This window comes from Penicillium diatomitis (genome assembly GCF_028827545.1).
Source record: "Penicillium diatomitis strain IBT 30728 chromosome Unknown utg000009l_segment0_segment0, whole genome shotgun sequence".
Lineage (NCBI taxonomy): Eukaryota > Fungi > Ascomycota > Eurotiomycetes > Eurotiales > Aspergillaceae > Penicillium > Penicillium diatomitis.
The window spans coordinates 1,220,182-1,242,431 of record NW_026623181.1 but is presented as its reverse complement, the minus strand read 5'-3'; positions in this window follow the sequence as shown (position 1 = coordinate 1,242,431).

Below are 22,250 nucleotides of genomic sequence, written 5' to 3'. Positions count from 1 at the left end.
TATATTTCTTAGTATCTTAAGCCCTTATCAATAAGGGTTAGTATAGCATAGTATAGTAAAGTAAATAATTTAGATCGCACATAACTACGTGATTATATAATCGTTTATATAATTCTGCCAGGTATCTAAGTAGGCACTTTTTTACCTTAAGAACGTTAAGTCTTAAGCAGAACTAATAACTTTAGAGCGTTATAAGCTATAATATTCCCGCTCGAAGGAATAAAGGGTATTAAATTAAGTTAAATCAAATTAAATCAAGAAATAAATAACCTCTAGTACTAAGATAATCGGGCTTATAACCTAAGAGACCTATAGCGGTCTAAAGATATAGGAAGTAGTACGAGATCTAAACGGGTTGGGGAGAGGAAGAAGGGAAAACCTACCTACGCAGGGGAAAACCTCCAAACCTCTTAATACTAGGTAATAACTAGTCCTAGCTATATACACCATGTAGCACCGAGGGAGGAAACTCTATTAAATATATCTTAGAGAGTTATTTCGTCGTTATAATTTAGATATAGCGGCTGCTATATTAGGTCTTATTTTGATTAATAACTAACCTACTCTCCCTATTATTTTCGCGTAGATCCTTTTATTAAATTCCTTATTATTTAGATTATCAGGGTTGTTATTAGGTTACGGGATTTTCTAAGATAGGGATATAGGAATTAGTAATAGGTTATAATTTTCAAGATCCTTATTATAAAGTAATTTAGTTAAGTAAGCCTGTTAGTTTATAAAAATTGTATAAGGACCTATCTCTTTAATAATATCGTATCTAAGAAACCTTTTAAATAGAAGGATTTTTAACTTACGTCTCTTAATTAGTCCTAAGCGAATTATTATAATATTCTTATTTAACCCTATAGCTAGAATATTATCTATATAAATTATAACGAAGGCTGTTATATTAGAATTTTTGAAAATATAAGGTTCTGAGACTAAAGGGATTAAACTAAGTTAGGCTAAATTATTTTTAAATAATTTATACTATAAATAACTAGCCTATCGTAATCTATATAAAGCTTAGTTTAAAACGTATAAATATTCCTCGCTATTTAGACTATAGCTCTTATATCCGGTTAGTTATTTTATAAAAATAACCCGATTATTAATTATAGTATTTAGATATACGCTAACGATATCCTATTATTCTGTTTCCTATTTTCTAATAGTTACTAAGGTTATAAATAGTTTTACAGAAGTATCTTTTAGAATAGGAGCGTATCTCTTATCGGGTTAGAAATCGATACTAGGAGTTTAATAGTTCCTATAGATAACCTATCTCGCTCGAAATTCTAAGATAAAGCTATTAGAGTTATATTTAATATTATAGACCTATTTCCCTAGTAAGATTTTGGTACCTTTTAGTGGTTTATTAATTAGGGTTATTATATTCGAGGCTTAAAACTTTTTTAACTAGGTCTTTTTAGCTTCGAACTATTACGTAGTAAATTCCGTTTTTTTAGCTTCCCTATTAGTTAAGGGTATTTTTACTATTATAGATTGAATATTTTTAGATATAGTATACGAAATTCTAGGCCTAATAAAATTATCTAGGATAGAGGTAGTATAAAGAATACCTCCTCTAGGTTAAATTATAAGATATACCGATCCTTCGTCTTTAATTTCTTTAATCGGGCGTATTTTCCCTTTTTATATATAACGAACTATTCCCTTATCTAGGGTTCTTAGGACAGATTATCTTAAAGAACGGCGTATAGGTAAAGTAGATCTTCGAACCGTCCTAACCTAGTCGGTATAAAAAATTAGTTAGTTTATTAATATATTAATTAGGTTAATTAAAGAAAAACGAGAATTCTGTATATCTCGAATTCGACTTTTTGAAATTTGTAGTAGTTCTATATCTTAATAAACTAGTTAAGATAGTATATTTTTATAGGCCTTTTCTATTTTATTTAAGTTAGCGGCCTTAGGGGTTAGTAGAAATATACTAGGAATTTTTTTAATACTTTAGATTAGGATATTATATTATAAATAACTAATTTCTAAAGTTTATAAAGTTATTTATTAGGGTCTCTTAAATATATTAATTAATATTATTAAGTTAGTTAAACCCCTCTTATATAGAATTTTTAGTGATTTATATTACTTATTTTTAGCTAACTAAGGGTAAAAGTTAATTTAAGAGATATCCCTAAAATTATTAAATCGTTAACTTATGATATTTTAGTTATTTCGATTATCCCGATTTGCAAAATAAATCGTTTTCTTAGGTATATTTATATATCCTATATCTTAAAGTTATTTATATTATCGAGTATCCAAACCTCTTTTCCTTAGTTAGATCGGAATAATTTTATTACTTTAGGTTAGTAGTAAAATTAGTATATTTTATAAAATCTAGTATTATATTAGTTAGACTTATAGATTTAGAAGGTTTTTAATATTTACGACCGGAGATATTTAGCGTCTGCGGGTAGGCCGAGTAGTTTAGGTAAGTTCGTCCTAAAATATTCCTATATTATAAGGTTATAAGCTTCGATTAATAATTCCTAAGTTATTAATTTCTTTTTATAAAATATTTAATCTAATATTCTAGGTAATATTAATATTTTGTTTTGGAAAATAATAATTTATCGATAGCTCTTCCCAAAAGATAATATCTCGGTGAGTAGAAACTTAACGTGTTTTCGGGTTGTAGATTCTGAATTAATAGCCGTTTTCCCCTTTATAACTAATAAGAAAACTAACCTATACTCTTAGAGCTATTTTCTGGCTTAAGGTTCTTTTTTCTTTTAGAATATAAATATAGGCTTTAGAAAACTAAACCCTAAGAAAGCCTAAATTAATCGGTTTAATTTACCTTATCCTATTCTTTTTATACCAGAAATCATTCTACTTTTCTAGAGGTGATTTAGATTTATTTAGTCTTTTAATTCTGTTTAAAATATAACTAGTTATTAGGACTACTTCGGGCTATAAGAATATAGGAGTATTTAGTATTATAACTATTAAGGTTCGTATACCCTATATAATAATATAACTAGAATTTTCAGAGACCCTATTTTATTTATATATATAGGACGCGCTGACTAAAAATATCGTTCCTTTCTGTTTAGTCTAAGATTAGAATTTGTAGAAGCTCCGGTCACTGTCTATTCGGACTTCTAATAGCTAAATACTATATTTATTAAAGATAATCGTACAGAATTTAATTAATTTATCAGATACTTATCCTTTTGTTTTTAATAGTAAGCTCTATCTAAATCTAGTAGTATTATCGACTATAATTAAGATATTTATCAAGTTTCTAATACTAACCGGGGAGTAGGGTTATATATCGATATATAAAAATTCCTAAGGGATTTCTGATTTAACCTAGGTAATATAGGATATAATCCTTTCGGATTTTGCTAACCTATATAGTTCATAATCGAAGGTTTTATTACTATAGACTTTATTACTAATATAAGTCTAGTTGATTTTTATAGTCGGCTATCTAATATATCTAAGTCGAGAATAGGTAATTTAAGGTATGATAGTAGCCATCGAATAAGCCTATTAAACTTAGGTTATCTTTAGGATCTAGTCGGTAGGTTAGAGTATTCTTACGTGTAAGAATAGGATACCACGTTTTCGATATATATAGGCTAAAGTAGCGTTAGATTCTGGGTTAATAAACTTATTTTCCTAGTCTTTCTAACCCATTTTGTATTCTTGGAATAATTAAGTCGTTAATAGTAGGTTGTATACGCTATCTAGCATAAATTTATAGTTAATATCTAATGATTTTAGACTATTTAGAAGAATTAATTCGATTCTTGTAATTACTTTTCCTATAGATTTAATAGTTCGTCCTTCGGTGGTTTAATATTAGTAGGATAGACTATTATACTTTTGAAATTTCACGATAGTATTTTGATGGAGTTTCCTTCCTCGGTACTACGTGGTGTGCGTGGCTAGGACTAGCTATTACCTAGTGTTGAGAGGTTTAGAGGTTTTCCCCTACGTAGGTAGGTTTTCCCTTCTTCCTCTCCCTAACCTGTTCAGATCTCGTACTACTTCCTATGCCTTTGGACCGCTATAGGTCTCTTAGGTTATAAGCCCGATCGTCTTAGTACTAGAGGTTATTTGTTTCTTAATTTAATTTGATTTAACTTAATTTAATACCCTTTATTCCTTCGAGCGGGAATATTATGGCTTATAACGCTCTGAAGTTGTTAGTTCTGCTTAAGACTTAACGTTCTTAAGGCAAAAAAGTACCTACTTAGATACCTAGCAGAATTATATAAACGATTATATAATTATATAGTTATATACGATCTAAATTATTTACTTCACTATACCATACTACACGAACCCTTATTAATAAGGGCTTAAGATACTAAGATATACAAAATATAAAGACACGAAAAACACCTAAGATACTAAAGATACTAAAAATACTAATACTAAACACTAAAATATCGTTTTAATATCCTAAATTTCTAAAAACTATAGCTATAAGGGTTAACTATAGTAACTTCGTTAATCCTACTAGTATCCCTTAAAAATAGTATTATAACCTAAGTAACCGATATACTAAGAGAATTTACACTTAATAACTTAAATCTCTTAATAAATAGCGAAGAGTTTAACGAATAGATTATAACTATAACTACTATCCTCCGCTAAATACGATTATATAGATTCCTTAATATAATAATTCTAAGACTAGAAATCACCGATTCCTATATAAAGAAATAGGTCGATCATTTACACAAAATTCAAGGATAGCTATAGTAGGGTCTCTTATAAGATATTTAACACTAAGTAGCTATAACCGGTATAAAGTACGAATTTACCGATAAGTTTATTATTATTTTAAAAATAATCCTTCGTACTATAGACTTTATAACTTACAACAAAAAGATTCTTAAAGTTATTTAAACAGACCGTTCTCAATTCTCAAATAGACTTAACTTTACCGAGGAGTTACGACGATCTTACACCAGATTAACTCGTAAATATCCTATCCTACCTAGAATTATTCTAGCTATATTATTAAAGGGTATTATAACGGATATACTAATTCTTATTACGAACAAAAATAATAATCTTACCAGAAAATATTCTAATCCTATTAAAGTTATAAATACAGATTTATTAAATATTTTTAATAATATAATTAGTAATTTAAAGAACTTATCTACTATAGGTATTATTAATTCGGCTATTTTAAAGAAGGATAAGAAAAATAGGGAGTCTGATTTCCTTCCTCTTAAAAACGCTCTACTAAAAGGGAAATCACCTTAGGAATAGGTATAAGAATAGATTAATAGTCTAACCTAAATTTCACTAAATAGATATTATCTATTTTACGGAACCTATAGCTACTTTATAAAAAAATACCTATATCTAGTTATTTCTAAAAGACCTATAAATTAGGAACCTATAAAGGGTATTTAGATTAATTTCCTATAGAGAAACAGAGATAATCCTAATACTATACGATCTAACGATTTTTAGTATACCTATAATAACAAAATTCGTAAGGATAACTATTTAATATTAATACTAAAGACTCCTATTATTTCTAATATAACTTGAAATACTATAATAACTACTACTATTAATTCTTCGGAATATTATTATAGTACTCTTATAATTAAACCCGTCGAAGATATAGAGTATGATTTTGATAGAGTTTCCTCCCTCGGTGCTACGTAGTATACGTGGCTAGGACTAGCTATTACCTAGTGTTGAGAGGTTTAGAGGTTTTCCCCTGCGTGGGTAGGTTTTCCCTTCTTCCTCTCCCTAACCTATTTAGATCTCGTACTACTTCCTGTGCCTTTAGACCGTTATAGGTCTCTTAGGTTATAAGCCCGATCGTCTTAGCACTAGAGATCACTTATTTCTTGATTTAACTTAACTTAATTTAATACCCTTTATTCCTTCGAGCGGGAATATTGTAGCTTATAACGCTCTGAAGTTACTGGTTCTGCTTAAGACTTAACGTTCTTAAGGCAAAAGTGCCTACTTAGATACCTAGTAGAATCATATAAACGGTTATATGATCACGTAGTTATATACGATCTAAATTATTTACTTTACTATACTATATAAACCCTTATTAATAAGGGCTTAAGATACTAATACACTAAAATACTAAGATACTAAAAATACTAATATACTAAAAATACTAAGATACTAAGATACTAATATACCAAAAACACTAAAAATACTAAAAATACTAAAAATACTAAACATACTAAAAACACTAAAAATACTAATACTAAATACTAAAATATCGTTTTAATATCCTAAATTTCTAAAAACTATAGCTATAAGGGTTAACTATAGTAACTTCGTTAATCCTACTAGTATCCCTCAAAACAGTATTATAACCTAAGTGACCGATATACTAAGAGAGTTTATACTTAATAACTTAAATCTCTTGATAAATAGCGAAGAGTTTGACGAATAGATTATAACTATAACTACTATACTCCGTTAAATACGATTATATAGATTCCTTAATATAATGATTCTAAGACTAGAAATTACCGATTCCTATATAAAGAAATAGGTCGACTATTTATATAAAATCTAAGGATAGCTATAGTAGGGTCTCTTATAAGATATCTAATACTAAGTAGCTGTAACCGGTGTAAAGTGCGAATTCGCCGATGAGTTTGTCGTTATTTTGAAAACGATCCTTCGTACTGTAGACTTTATAACTTATAATAAAAAGATTCTTGAGGTTATTTAAACAGACTATTCTTAATTTTCAACTGGACTTAAATTTGCTGAGGAGTTACGACGTTCTTATACTAGACTAACTCGTAAATACCCTATCCTACCTAGAATTATCCTAGCTATGTTATTAAAGGGTGTTATAGCGGATATGCCTATCCTTATTACGAACAAAAATAATAATCTTACCAGAAAATATTCTAATCCTGTTGAAGTCATAAATGCGGATTTATTGAATATTTTTAATGATGTGATTAGTGATTTAAAGAACTTACCTACTATAGGTATTATTAATTCGGCTGTTTCAAAGAAGGATAAGGAAAATAGGGAGTCTGATTTCCTTCCTCTTAAAAACACTCTACTAAAAGGGAAATCACCTTAGGAATAGATATAAGAATAGATTAATAGTCTAACCTAAATTTTACTAAATAGATATTGTCTATTTTGCGGAACCTATAGCTACTTTATGAAAAAATGCCTACATCTAGTTATTTCTGAAAGACCTATAAATTAGGAACCTATGAAGGGTATTTAGATTAATTTCCTATAGAGAAATAGAGATAATCCTGATACTATATAACCTGACGATTTTTGGTATACCTATAATAACAAAATTCGTAAGGATGACTATTTAATATTAATACTAAAGACTCCTATTATTTCTGATATAACTTTAAATGCTATAATAACTACTGCTATTAATTCTTCGGAATATTATTATGGTACTCTTGTAATTGAGCCTGTCGAAGATATAGAGTATGATTTTTCTGTTCGGCCGGTTATATAATCTACCCGCTAAATCCTACCGGTCGTAAAAACTCTAAATTAATAAACCTAATACGTTAAATACTAAATTTCATAAATTATACTAAATTTATTACTAATATAATGTGATAAAATTATTTCGATGTAACTTAATAAAAGAGATCCTAAGACTCTATAATATAGATATTTTCAAAATGAGGAAAAATTGAATTTGAGGGAAAATATAAATTATTTTGCGGATAAAAATAATTTAAAGTCACTAAACACTATAAATCGGTAATTTGATATATTTAGTGATAATGCCGAAATGAATCTACACCTATAACAAATTCAACTTGAATACCCTGAACTTACTAAAATTCTATGTGAAAGACGTTCTAATAAATTAATAATTTTAACTAATATAATTGAAAAATGTGAAGAAATGACTTTGTAAACTTCGAATATTAGTGATTCTGAATGCGATACTTTAACTTCGTCTGAGAAAATAAATCCTCGACTACGCCGTTTACTAAGCTAAGTCATATAACGAAGTTTAAATTCGATTAAAGGGATTTTGAAGAAAAAGAAAAAGAAAGATAGTCGAGTGATTTGATTTGATTATTTTGATTTAGGCGTTTCCTTAATTTCTATGTTACTTGCGAGAATATACACTTAAAATTAGTTTATTATGTGGCTGGTCCTGGGGGGGGTGTGATGGAGTTTCCTTCCTCGGTGCTGCGTGGTGTGCGTGGCTAGGACTAGCTGTTGCCTAGTGTTGAGAGGTTTGGAGGTTTTCCCCTGCGTAGGTAGGTTTTCCCTTCTTCCTCTCCCCAACCCGTTCAGATCTCGTGCTGCTTCCTGTGCCTTTGGACCGTTGTAGGTCTCTTAGATTTTTCTGTTCGGCCGGTTATATAACCTACCCGCTAAATCCTACCGGTCGCAAAATCTCTAAATCAATAAACCTAATACGTTAAATACTAAATTTTATAAATTATACTAAATTTATTACTAACATAATATAATAAAATTATTTCGATATAAGTTAATAAAAGGGATCCTAAGACTCTATAATATAGATATTTTCAAAATAAGGAAAAAGTAAATTTAAGGGAAAACATAAATTATTTTACGGATAAAAATAATTTAAAGTCACTAAACACTATAAATCGGTAATTTAATATATTTAGTAATAATACCGAAATGAATCTATACCTATAACAAATTTAACTTAAATACCCTAAACTTACTAAAATTCTATATAAAAGACGTTCTAATAAATTAATGATTTTAATTAATATAATTAAAAAATATAAAGAAATAACTTTGCAAACTTCGAATATTAGTAATTCTGAATATAACACTTTAACTTCGTCTAAGAAAACAAATCCTCGACTACGCCGTTTACTAAGCTAAGTTATATAACGAAGTTTAAATTCGATTAAAGGGATTTTGAAGAAAAAGAAAAACAGTTAAATCGTTTAATTTAATTCTTTTAATTTAGGCGTTCCTAAATTTTTATATTACTTACGAGGATATATACTTAAAATTAGTTTATTATATAGCTAGTCCTAGGGGGGAATAATAGAGTTTCCTCCCTCGGTGCTATATGGTATATATAGCTAGGACTAGCTGTTGCCTAGTATTAAGAGGTTTAGAGGTTTTCCCCTGCGTAGGCAGGTTTTCCCTTCTTCCTCTCCCTAACCCGTTTAGATCTCGTGCTACTTCCTATACCTTTAGACCGCTATAGGTCTCTTATATTTATATTAATATAAATAGAACGAGAAGCCCCGGAGTCCACGATCTATTCGTTTTTTAGTAGATCTCCCGTTACTAATACTAATTCCGGGAAGGTATCCTTATAAGAGTTATTATAGTATGATTTTAGGCGAGTAGAAAAATCATACTCGATATTTTAGTTAGGTTAAACGTGGTCAAATTAGGTAGAATTAGCTAATACCAGAGTACTATAGTAATACTCCGAAGAGTTAATATAATACTCCGAGGAATTAACGGCAGTATTCACATTAATATCCTTTTTAGTTTTATTCAAAAAGGTGTTTGTTTATCGAAGGTATATTATCCGCTATACTTATTAGTTTATTTATTAATATAGTTTTAACCGTTGTAATTCTATCTTTCCGAATCTTGTTATTATAAATAGTCGATACGTTTTCGGGTCTTTAAGCCTCTAGGTTATCTTTATTTTTCTAAGGATAATTAACCTAAATACCTTTAACTAGTTTCTAGGTTATAGATCGTTCGGTAATAACAAGATATAGATATTTCTTAACCGGGTAACTATAAACTCCACAGAAGGCGTAATTTCTATTTAGTATTAGTTAGCTAGGACTATCTACCTACTCTTTTATCCAGATCTAAATATGTTTTCTATATAGGGACGCGTTTTTAAGAGGTAAAAATTTACTCTCCTTATTATTCTTATTATTTTTCTTCGAAATAGCTAAATTAATAATATCTAATATAGGTAAATTTTTTAAATTATTAATAACTTCGTTAAAAATACTTAGTAGGTCGGAATTCGTTACCTTACTCAGATTTAAATACTTCTTAGCTAGTTCGTTACTTTTATTAGTAGCAAGGATAGGTATATTAGTTAATACGCCTTTCAAAAAGATTACTAAGATAATTCTAGGTTAGACTAGGTATTTTCGAGTGAGTTTAGTATAAGAGCGTCGTAATTCCTTAGTAAATTCTAAGCTACTTAAGAACTAGGACCGGTCTATTTAAATAAGCTTAATAATTTTCTTATTATAAGTTATAAAGTCAGCTATATATAGGATATCCTTTAGGGTATAAACGAATTTATCTATAAACTCGTAGGATTTTCTAGAAACCGTAACTTAATCTTAGATATCCTTAGAAATAGTATTCTATAGCTATCCTTAGATTCTGTAGGAATAATTAAACTATTTCTTCGCGTATAGGTCCTTAGTTTCTGGTCTTAGGATATTTATATCGAGGAACCTATAAAGTTATATTTATCGTAAGGTAATAGTCGTAGTCGTTAGCTATTCGTCGAACTATTCAGTATTTATCAAAACCTTTAAGTTATTTAGCGTAAACTCTTTTAGAGTATTAGTAACTTAGGTAATAATACTATTTTATAGTATAGTAGCTAGGTTAATAAAGTCACTATAGTCTACTAGGTAAACCGCTATTTTTGCGATAAGGATTTAGTGTTTTAAGAAAAGGAAGTTTTTATTATAGAGGATTTAATCGTAGATAATCTTTTAGTAGGTATTTTTAAATTAAGCCTTTATTAATAAGGGCTCTTATTATAATAATAGTATAAAGCTAAATAATTTAGCTTATAATTCTATAATATAGTTTTTATAGAACTATACACTAACATAAGAAGCGTGATCCTATAATATAATTTTTTTTTTTTTTATAGGATCACGTAAATATAATCTGCATAATCCCCTAGCGTGGCTATATAAATAAATTTTCAAATTAAATAATTCTGCCTAAACGTTCGAAGACGTTAAATCTCAAGCAGAACTAATACAATCAGAGCGTTATAAGCTATAATATTCCCGCTCGAAGGAATAAAGGATATCAAAATAAATTAAGAGAAAGATCTTAAATACTGAGATAGTCGGGCTTATAACCTGAGAGACCTATAACGGTCTAAAGGTATAGGAAGCAGTACGAGATCTGAACGGGTGAGGGAGAGGAAGAAGGGAAAACCTGCCTACGTAGGGGAAAACCTCTAAACCTCTTAACACTAGGCAATAGCTAGTCCTGGCTACGTATACCACGTAGCACCGAGGGAGGAAACTCTATCACCTAAAAATATAGGATATAGAATATATCGACTATAATATAGTGATCGCTTCTATTAGAACTTTAAAAAATAAATAGATCGTTAACTCCGGTACCTCTTAATCTATTTATATTAATAGTGATAAGATTATTGTATTTAATAAATATAATCTAAATAACTATAGTTATAAGTACTAAATAGTAGATAGACTAACTATTAAGAGACCTACGACGGTCTAAAGGCACAGGAAGCAGCACGAGATCTAAACGGGTTAGGGAGAGGAAGAAGGGAAAACCTGTCTACGTAGGGGAAAACCTCTAAACCTCTTAACACTAGGTAATAGCTGGTCCTGGCCACGTACACCACGTAGCACCGAGGGAGGAAACTCTATCACACCCCCCCAGGACCAGCTATATAATAAACTAATTTTAAGTATATATTCTCGTAGGTAATATAGAAATTAAGGAAACGCCTAAATTATAATAATTAAATTAAATCACTTAACTATCTTTCTTTTTCTTTTTCTTCAAAATCCCTTTGATCGAATTCAAACTTCGTTGTATGACTTAGCTTAGTGAACAGCGTAGTCGAGGATTTGTTTTCTTAGACGAAGTTGAAGTGTCGTATTCAGAATTACTAACATTCGAAGTTTATAAAGTCATTTCTTTACATTTTTTAATTATATTGATTGAAATCATTGATTTATTAGAACGTCTTTTATATAGAATTTTGGTAAGTTTAGGATATTTAAGTTGAATTTATTATAGGTGTAGATTCATTTCGGTATTATCACTAAATATATTAAATTACCGATTTATAGTGTTTAGTGACTTTGAATTATTTTTATCCGCAAAATAATTCATGTTTTCCCTCAAATTCACTTTTTCCTTATTTTAAAAATATCTATATTATAGAGTCTTAGGATCTCTTTTATTAAGTTATATCGAAATAATTTTATTATATTATATTAGTAATAAATTTGGTATAATTTATGAAATTTGGTATTTAACGTGTTGGGTTTGTTGATTTAGAGTTTTTGCGACCGGTAGGATTTAGCGGATAGGTTATGTAACCGGCCGAATAGAAAAATCATACTCTATATCTTCGACGGGTTTAATTATAAGAGTACTATAATAATATTCCGAAGAATTAATAGTAGTAGTTATTATAGTATTTAAAGTTATATTAGAAATAATAGGAGTCTTTAGTATTAATATTAAATAGTTATCCTTACGAATTTTGTTGTTATAGGTATACCAAAAATCGTTAGGTCGTATAGTATTAGGATTATCTCTATTTCTCTATAGGAAATTAATCTAAATACCCTTTATAGGTTCCTAATTTATATATCTTTCAGAAATAACTAGATATAGGTATTTTTTTATAAAGTGGCTATAGGTTCCGTAAAATAGATAATATCTATTTAGTGAAATTTAGGTTAGACTATTAATCTATTCTTATATCTATTCCTAAGGTGATTTCCCTTTTGGTAGAGCGTTTTTGAGAGGAAGGAAATCAGACTCCCTATTTTTCTTATCCTTTTTTAAAATAGCCGAATTAATAATACCTATAGTAGGTAAGTTCTTCAAATCACTGATTATATTATTAAAAATATTCAACAAATCCGTATTTATAACTTTAATAGGATTAGAATATTTTCTAGTAAGATTATTATTTTTGTTCGTAATAAGGATAGGTATATCCGCTATAATACCCTTTAATAATATAGCTAGGATAATTCTAGGTAGGATAGGGTATTTGCGAGTTAGTCTAGTGTAAGAACGTCGTAACTCCTTAGTAAATTTAAGTCTAGTTAAAAATTGAGAACGGTCTGTTTAAATAACCTCAAGAATCTTTTTGTTGTAAGTTATAAAGTCTGTAGTACGAAGGATCGTTTTTAAAATAACGATAAACTTATCGGCGAATTCGTACTTTGCACCGGTTATAGCTACTTAGTGTTAGATATCTTATAAGAGACCCTGCTATAGCTATCCTTAGATTTTGTATAAATAGTCGATCTATTTCTTTATATAGGAATCGGTGATTTCTAGTCTTAGAATCGTTATATTAAGGAATCTATATAATCGTATTTAACGGAGTATAGTAGTTATAGTTATGATCTATTCGTTAAACTCTTTGCTATTTATTAAGAGATTTAAGTTATTAAGTATAAACTCCCTTAGTATATCGGTTACTTAGGTTATAATACCGTTTTGAGGGATACTAGTAGGATTAACGAAGTTACTATAATCAACCCTTATAGCTATAGTTTTCAGAAATTTAGGATATTAAAACGATATTTTAGTGTTTAGTATTAGTATTTTTAGTATTTTTAGTATTTTTAGTGTTTTTAGTGTTTTTAGTATATTAGTAACTTAGTGTCTTAGTATTTTTAGTATATTAGTATTTTTAGTGTCTTAGTATTTTAGTATGTTTTGGTATATTAGTATCTTAGTATATTAGTATTTTAGTATCTTTTGTGTTTTGTGTATTAGTGTCTCAAGCCCTTATTAATAAGGGTTTATATAGTGTAGTGAAGCAAACAATTTAGATCGTATATAACTACGTAATCATATAACCGTTTATATAATTCTGCCAGGTATCCAAGCAGGCACTTTTGCCTCAAGAACGTTAAGTCTCAAGCAGAACCAGTAACTTCAGAGCGTCATAAGCCATAATATTCCCGCTCGAAGGAATAAAAGATATCAAATCAAGTCAAATCAAATCAAATCAAGAAATAAATAACCTCTAGTACAAAGATAATCGGGCTCATAACCTAAGAGACCTACGACGGTCTAAAGGCACAGGAAGTAGCACGAGATCTGAACGGGTTAGGGAGAGGAAGAAGGGAAAATCTACCTACGTAGGGGAAAACCTCTAAACCTCTTAACACTAGGCAACAGCTACTCCTAGCCACGCACACCACATAGCACCGAGGGAGGAAACTCTATCAACTATTAAATTAAAAGGATAGGCTATTATTAGGATTAAATTCGTTTTAAAAAATAGAATAAAGATATTAGATATTAAGAGACCTAGAAAGTCTATAGGCACAGGAAGTAGCATAAGATCTAAACGGGTTAGGGAGAGGAAGAAGGGAAAACCTACCCACACAGGGGAAAACCTCTCAACCTCTTAACACTAGGCGATAGCTAGTCCTAATCATATACTACTTAGCACCGAGGGAGGAAACTCTATCATACCCCCCCTAGGACTAGCCATATAACTAACTAATTTTTAATATATATCTTTATACGTAGTATAAACAAGAACGCCTAAGTATAATATTTAAGTCATTTTAGTAGACGTATTCTGAGTAATCTTTCACGATCGGCTTAGAATACGCTATTCGGTTTAATTTTCGTAAAGATATTAGTAGCGTTATTGATGGAGGATCCTGGGTGGTTTGCCTGGTGTCAGGACCAGCTGGTGTGGTTTGCGTGGTCAGGCTGTTGCCTAGTCTAGTCTAGTGTGGTGAGAGGTTTGGAGGTTTTCCCCTGCGTGGGCAGGTTTCCTCTTCTTCCTCTCCTTCTCTCCCCAACCCGTTCTTGTTGGTCTCTCTTGTTGCTTCCTGTGCCTATAGGCCTATAGGTCTCTCAGGTTATAAGCCCGATCGCGACAGTGATTGAGACCCTTCTTTTGACTTCGATTTGATATCCTAGTAGTGTTCCAACCGGTGGTATCCCAAATCCTATTTAATATCCTAGTGGTGATCTAACCGGTGGTATCCCAAACCTGTTTTAATATCCTTATAGTATTCTAACTTAGATATCCTAAATTACCAAAAAGTGCACGATACAGCAGGAAAGAACCTGACTACAAGGGTATTTAATTCAAAATTCACTAAATAGTACACGATACAGCAGGAAAGAACCTAACTATAAGGGCATTTATTTATTCATTCGCTAATCCAAATTATTTATACACACAAACAAATTTCGTGTTGCTCCTAGCACGTTCTCACGAAGAGACGTGACATATAACAAAACAACACGACCTCACAAAACACGTGCCACACACACACAACAAAACAACACGAAAGACGTGATACCCAAGAGGTGATAACCTTCCTATAATACCCACTCTCACAAAATAAACTTATTACCTATAACAACCCAAAAACACCCAAACCACCAAAATATCGTTTCACGACCCCGATTTCCTGAAATCTAAAGCCGGCCAATATGACTACACAAATTTTATCGCTCGCAATAGCAATCCTGATAGAGAAATCACTTAAGTTACCGATACTCCAAATGAATTTACCTTAAACAACTTACGAATATTAATAAATACGGAGGATTTTAACGACTAGCTTCTTAAAGCAATAACAATCTTACGATAAATACGACTCCATCGGTTTCTAGATTTCGATATCCTACGTCCTAACCCGAAAGTACCAGATACGAAAAAATAGTACGACTATTCCCACAAAATTCAAGGATAGTTATAGCAAGAAACTTCACGAGATATCTAAGATTAAGTCGTTATAGTTAGATCTTATTATAAATTTACGGATTAATATATTAATACCCTAAAAAAGATCTTATATATAGCTAATTTCCTTACTTATATCGACAAAATCATAGAACTCTAAGAGTTAAACCGTAACTAGTTTAACACAGCTATAGAATTCGTCGAAAAACTGCGCTAAACCTATACGAGACTTACTAGAAAATACCTTGTTCTACCCGGAGAGGTCCTTATATAACTTCTGAAAGGCCTAATAGTAGATATACTATTCCTAGTCGCTAATAAGAGGAATAATCTAGCTAAAAGGTATAAGAATCCGAAGGAAGTTACTAATTCCGACCTTTTAAATATTTTTAACAATATAATAAATGATTTAAAAAATATCCCTCCCTCTAGAATTCTTATATCTGCCGTTATAAATAACAAAAAGACTAGAAATAGTAAGAAGCACAATTAGAGTGAATTTTTACCGCTTAAAAACTAGCCTCCTCCCTCCAGAAAGATCGTTATATAGGTTAAGGAATAGACTAAAGGTCTAACTCAAAATATACCTAATAGTAACTGTGCTTTCTACGGTATATACAGCTACCCGGTAAGAAAATACCCTTACTTAGTAATTTCGGAACGACCTATAAATTAGAAACCTATTAAAGGTATTTAGGTCAATTTCCCTTAGCGAAGCAAGAGTAATCCAGACGCTCTATACCTAGAGGATTAGTAAATTAAGTATAATAACAGAATCCGCAAAGATAGTATAGTTCTCGCCGAGGAAACAAAAGAAGTTACGGAAATAGATATAAATATAAATATTACTATCGACTCGTTAAATTATTACTACGGATTAGTTACCGTTGAAGAAAATGAGCGGAATACCGTCGAAAGTATTAATAGTAATAAAGATATCGAATATAATTTCTCTGTTTATCCGTATCTTGATTAAGATATTATAATAGTATCTATTAGTTCCTTAAAAAATAAATAGATTATTGACTCTGGCGCCTCTCGGTCTATTTATGTTGATAGCGATATAATTATTAAATTTAATAAATATGATCTGAATGACTATGGTTATAAGTGTTAAATAGCTAATGGCCGGACGATTAAATCAAAAGGATAAGCTATCGCAAGAATTGAATTGGATTTGAAGAATAGAACGAAAACCTTAGATATCACGTGCGAATATATGCTAGATAGGGTATATAATTTGCTATCGATAACTTAAATGTACTATGACTATAATATGGGCTGGAAAGATTAGGAAAATGTGTTTGTTGACCTAAATAATAATAATATTTTAGCCTATACCTTTCGAAAACGTGGCGTTCTATTTTTATATATAAGAAATATCTATCCTACGGGTTTAATTAAAAAGACCCCTTTAATTTAGTTAGTATACTCGATAGTAATAATTATACTAGAAGTTATATATTTTCGACTTAGCTACGTTGGATAACCCACCGCAAAAATTAACTATAACCGAATTAGTGATGAAGTTTATGGTGATGATAATTTTGATTATAAAGTATACAGATTAGCAAAATCAAAACGTATTATATCCTATATAATATAGGTAAAATTAAATATACCTTAGGAATTTTTATATTACGATATCTAACTATGCTTACTAACTAGAATCAAAAATGTCTCTTATGTTCTTGTTGTGGTGGATAATACGATAAGATTTCGATAGGGTATCCTAATCTAAACTAAGGGATAAGCGTCTGATGAATTAATTAAACTATATACTAATATCTATAATAAATATAGTGTTTAGCCTTCTGAATTTAGAATAGACGGTAACAGAAGCTTTACTAGATTTCAAAATTAGGTAAAAGAAAAAGGTATAATATTTATAATTAGTACACTATATATCTATAAATAAAATAGTATTTCTGAAAATTCCGGTTATTTGATTATATAAGGTACTAGAATACTAATACTTTCCACACCTTAAGCTCCTCGATTTTTATAGCCCGAAGTAGTTATTACTACCTATTATATTTTAAATAGGATTAAAAGGCCGAACAAGCTAAGATTACTAATTAAAAAATAGAATAACTATTAGAATAAGAAGTTAGGCACAAGAAAAATAGAACCTATTAACTTAGGATTTTTAAGAATATAGTACTCTAAAGTATATATTTATATTCCAAAAGAAAAAAGAATTTAAAGCCAGAAAATAGCCCTAAGAGTATAGATTGGTTATCTTGTTAGATATAAAGATGAAAATAGTCATTAATTTAGGATCTACGATCCGAAAACACGCTAAGTTTCTATCTACCGAGATATTACGTTTTAGGAAGAACTATCAATAAATCCTTATTTTCCTAAGGAATCCCCTAGTATAATTCAAAATATTAGATTATTTATACTAGAAAAGGAAATTAATAATTTAAAGATTATTAACAAGACTTTAGAGCGTTACGACGTAGGGATATTTAAAGATTCTTAAAATATTAATAAGACAGTCTAAAATATCCAAAAAGTCCGTGGTCCTACGGTCGGAAAAGCTCCCGTACTACGACAAACAAATACTCCACCAAACGTGCTAAATATACCGAAAGTCCTAATTCTACTATATATATAACGACGAATTTCACAAAATATTCTAATTTTATTACTATCCCAAAGTACTAAAATTATTCTAATATAACTAAGGAAAAGAGGACCAGAAACTCGTCCAGATATACAAATTGAAAATAAGGAAGATATAGAATTAAACGAAAAACGGAATTATTCTGAATATATTGCACTAACTATCAAACCCTAAGACTTAAAATTATTCCGACAAATTCAAATTAACCCGATAGAACTCCTAAAAATTATAAGTGAAAGAAGCTCTAGTGAGTAATTAGTATTAACTGATATATCTAGAAGATCTCGATATATAACTTTATAAACATCAAATATTGATTAATTTTAATGTGATATACCAGTTCTAAGTATTGAAAAATTCCCTAGATAATTTCCGTTAACTCCTAACGTAGTTCAAATAGACCGATATAGTAAAGTTCAAGAAACTACACTATTTAAAAGTACCTAAACGCCCGACGAGCCCCCACAAATTTTACAAAAACGACATTCTAAAATTCGAGACTCCAGGAGTTCCTCAATTGACCTAATTAATATAATTAAGACATTTTAACCGGATTTCCAAAGTGACCAAGTCAGACCTATCCGAAAGTTAAGATCCAAGTCTCCAACACGAAAATCTGCCTCACCGACCCGCAGATCCTCACGGCAGAGTACCCTAAGAGTTTTAGGAGATAGAATAGTACAATATCCTAAAAAAGGAAAAATATAGGCTATTAAGGAAAGCGAGGAATATAAAAATACCAAAGGTGGCTTATTTTATGCTGGATCTATACTAGATAATTTTATTAGCCCTAGTTATTCATACGTTTCTACTGAAAATGTCCGGTCGGCCATAGTTAAAATTCCATTAACTTATACGGAGGCTATGAAATCGGATTTTGCAGAAAATTAGTTAGAAGCCGAAAAAGTCTAATTAAAAAAGTTTAAAGCGTCTAACACTATCATATTAATTTATAGCCCACCAAAAGGCACAAAAATTTTGCCAGGAAAATAGGTTTATGATATTAAACAGGACACTGAAGGCTATATTTTGGAATTTCGTGCAAGATAGGTTGTTTACGGGAATCGTCAATCTCCTAGGGTTAATTTCTAACCTAATAAAAGATATACCCCCGTCGTAGGAGACGCTTCCGTTAAACTCTTCATAACACTAGCCACTATACGAAAATGGAAAACAGAATAATAGGACGTTATTAGAGTATACTTAAACGCGGTAATTAACGATCGTGTCATTTTCATAGAGCAACCTACCGGCCATAAACAACTTAGACTAAATGGAGAAGAATATTCTTACATTTTGAACCAGGCTTTATACGGATTACGACAAGCTAGACATTTATGGCACGAATTATTCAAAAATAACCTCGTATAACTTCAATTAACGCCATTAAAATCTAAGCCCTACATTTTCAGAAACTATGATACCACTATTTTCGTTATGATTTATGTGGATAACATCTTGGCCATTGGAGATACTGAAAAAGTTGAAATTATTAGAACGGGCCTAATACAAAAACGCAAATTAAAAATGTTACCGTTTAAGCGTTTCCTTAGATATAATATGGTCTAAGAACCTGATTTAATTTTTATGAGCCAAAAAGCCTACTTAGCAAAATTGATTTATAATAAAGGTCTTAATGATTGCAATCTATCCCTAATTCTAATATCCCCCTCTTAGAAAATACCACATCCTGATGATAATGATCAAGATCCAAATAATAAAGTATTTAATAAGGATATATATGCTAAGATGATAGGAAAAGTCGGTTAGCTGTTAGTTAAAATACGCCCGGATATTGTATATACTGTTTCAAAATTGCAAAGACGTAACTATGCCCCCCGAAAAGCAGATGTACTAGCCTATAGAAATCTGCTACGTTATTTTGTAGGTACCTTGGATTTTGGAATTCCTTTTGGATGTAGTCCGGAAAAAGGATTAGAAGGCTTTGTCGATGCCTCCTTTGCGGATACAGAAAAATCAAAATCCACTAAAGGATATATTTAGTTTTTCGCTGGAAGTCCTATCTCATAGTACTCCAAAAGACAAGAAATTATAACAGATTCGACTTATATAGCGGAGTACTGTATAATTTCAACCGCAGCAAAAGAAGGTTTTCATCTCGCAAATATTACTTCCGAGTTAATATTAATAAATCCTTTGAATCATAATAGTGATTTTGACAAAAATGAACTACTTAAATTATTTTGTGACTCGGATAATACTATCAAAAGCTTGAATTATCCAAAAATAAGTCCAAAATTACGGTGGATTTCTACCAGATACCATTCGATAAGGGACTGGATGAAGAAAAACCTCATTCAACTAGTCAAAATTCCAAGCAAAGACAATACGGCCGATATGTTTACAAAAATCAAACCTAATAGCCTATTCCAAAACGACCGCACAAGGTTTTTGAAAATACGACCACCAAACACAGCATAATAGGCCACCACAACAGCTATTTATGTATTTTGCGAATTTTCTATGGGACTTAACGGATACTTTGAGCGTTCTATGATTTATTTTAATTCTGTAAGCGAAATGTATTTAGAAGAAAGACAGCTAACTATGATACTAGTCCTAGGGGGGGTATAATAGAGGATCCTGGGTGGTTTGCCTGGTGTCAGGACTAGCTAGTGTGGTTTGCGTGGTCAGGCTGTTGCCTAGTCTAGTCTAGTGTGGTGAGAGGTTTGGAGGTTTTCCCCTGCGTGGGCAGGTTTCCTCTTCTTCCTCTCCTTCTCTCCCCAACCCGTTCTTGTTGGTCTCTCTTGTTGCTTCCTGTGCCTGTAGGCCTATAGGTCTCTCAGTTATCTTTACTCGGAATCTTTACTAATTAAATAAGGTTCTTCTTTATAAGATCCTTAATTAAATAGTATCTTATAGAGATCTATATTAATTTCGGACTGATCTTAGGATAGTTTATATTCTTGATTATATTATCGGAATCACAAAATAATATAATTAGTATATTATTTTCGAAGTCCCCTTCTTAATTCAAAGGTTCTATTAAATATAATTTAGTAGTAATTTTAGCTAGATATAAGCCTTCCTTCGTAGCGGTCGCTAATATATAATATTTAGCTATACTTAAGGATTATATAATAACTTCCTGTCTTTTTAAGCTCTATAATATTAGACTTCTAGCCAAAAACCATATATATATCTCTATTAATTTACCCTTCTTAGTATTAGTAAAAGAGGAATTAATAAAACCTTTAAGGCCTTTATTCGGTTCGTAAGTAAAGGAGATTCTAAAGTCGATTATTCCTACGAAATATCTTAGTAGCGTTTTATAGGCTATTATATCTATATTTCTCGGAGAGTTATTTCGTCGTTATAATTTAGATACGGCGGCTACTATATTAGGTCTTATTTTAATCGATAACTAACCTACTCTCCCTATTATCTTTATATAAATCCCTTTATCGAATTCCTTATTATTTAGATTATTAGGATTATTATTAGGTTAAGGGATTTTCTAAGATAGGGATATTAGAATTAGTGATAGATTACAATTTTCGAGACCCTTATTATAAAGTAATTTGGTTAAATAGGCCTATTAATTTATGAAAATTATATAAGGACCTTTTTCTTTAATAATATTATATCTAAGAAACCGTTTAAATAGAAGGATTTTTAACTTACGTCTCTTAATTAATCCCGAACGAATTATTATAATATTTTTACTTAATCCTATCGCTAGAATATTATCTATATAAATTATGATAAAGGCTATTATATTAGAATTTTAGAAAATATAAGGTTCTGAGATTAAGGGAGTTAAGCTAAGTTAAGCTAGATTATTTTTGAAAAGTTTATACTATAAATAACTAGCTTATTATAGACTATATAAGGCTTAGTTTAAGATATATAAGTATTCCTCGCTATTTAGACTATAACTTTTATACCCTATTAGTTATTTTATAAAAATAATCTAGTTATTAATTA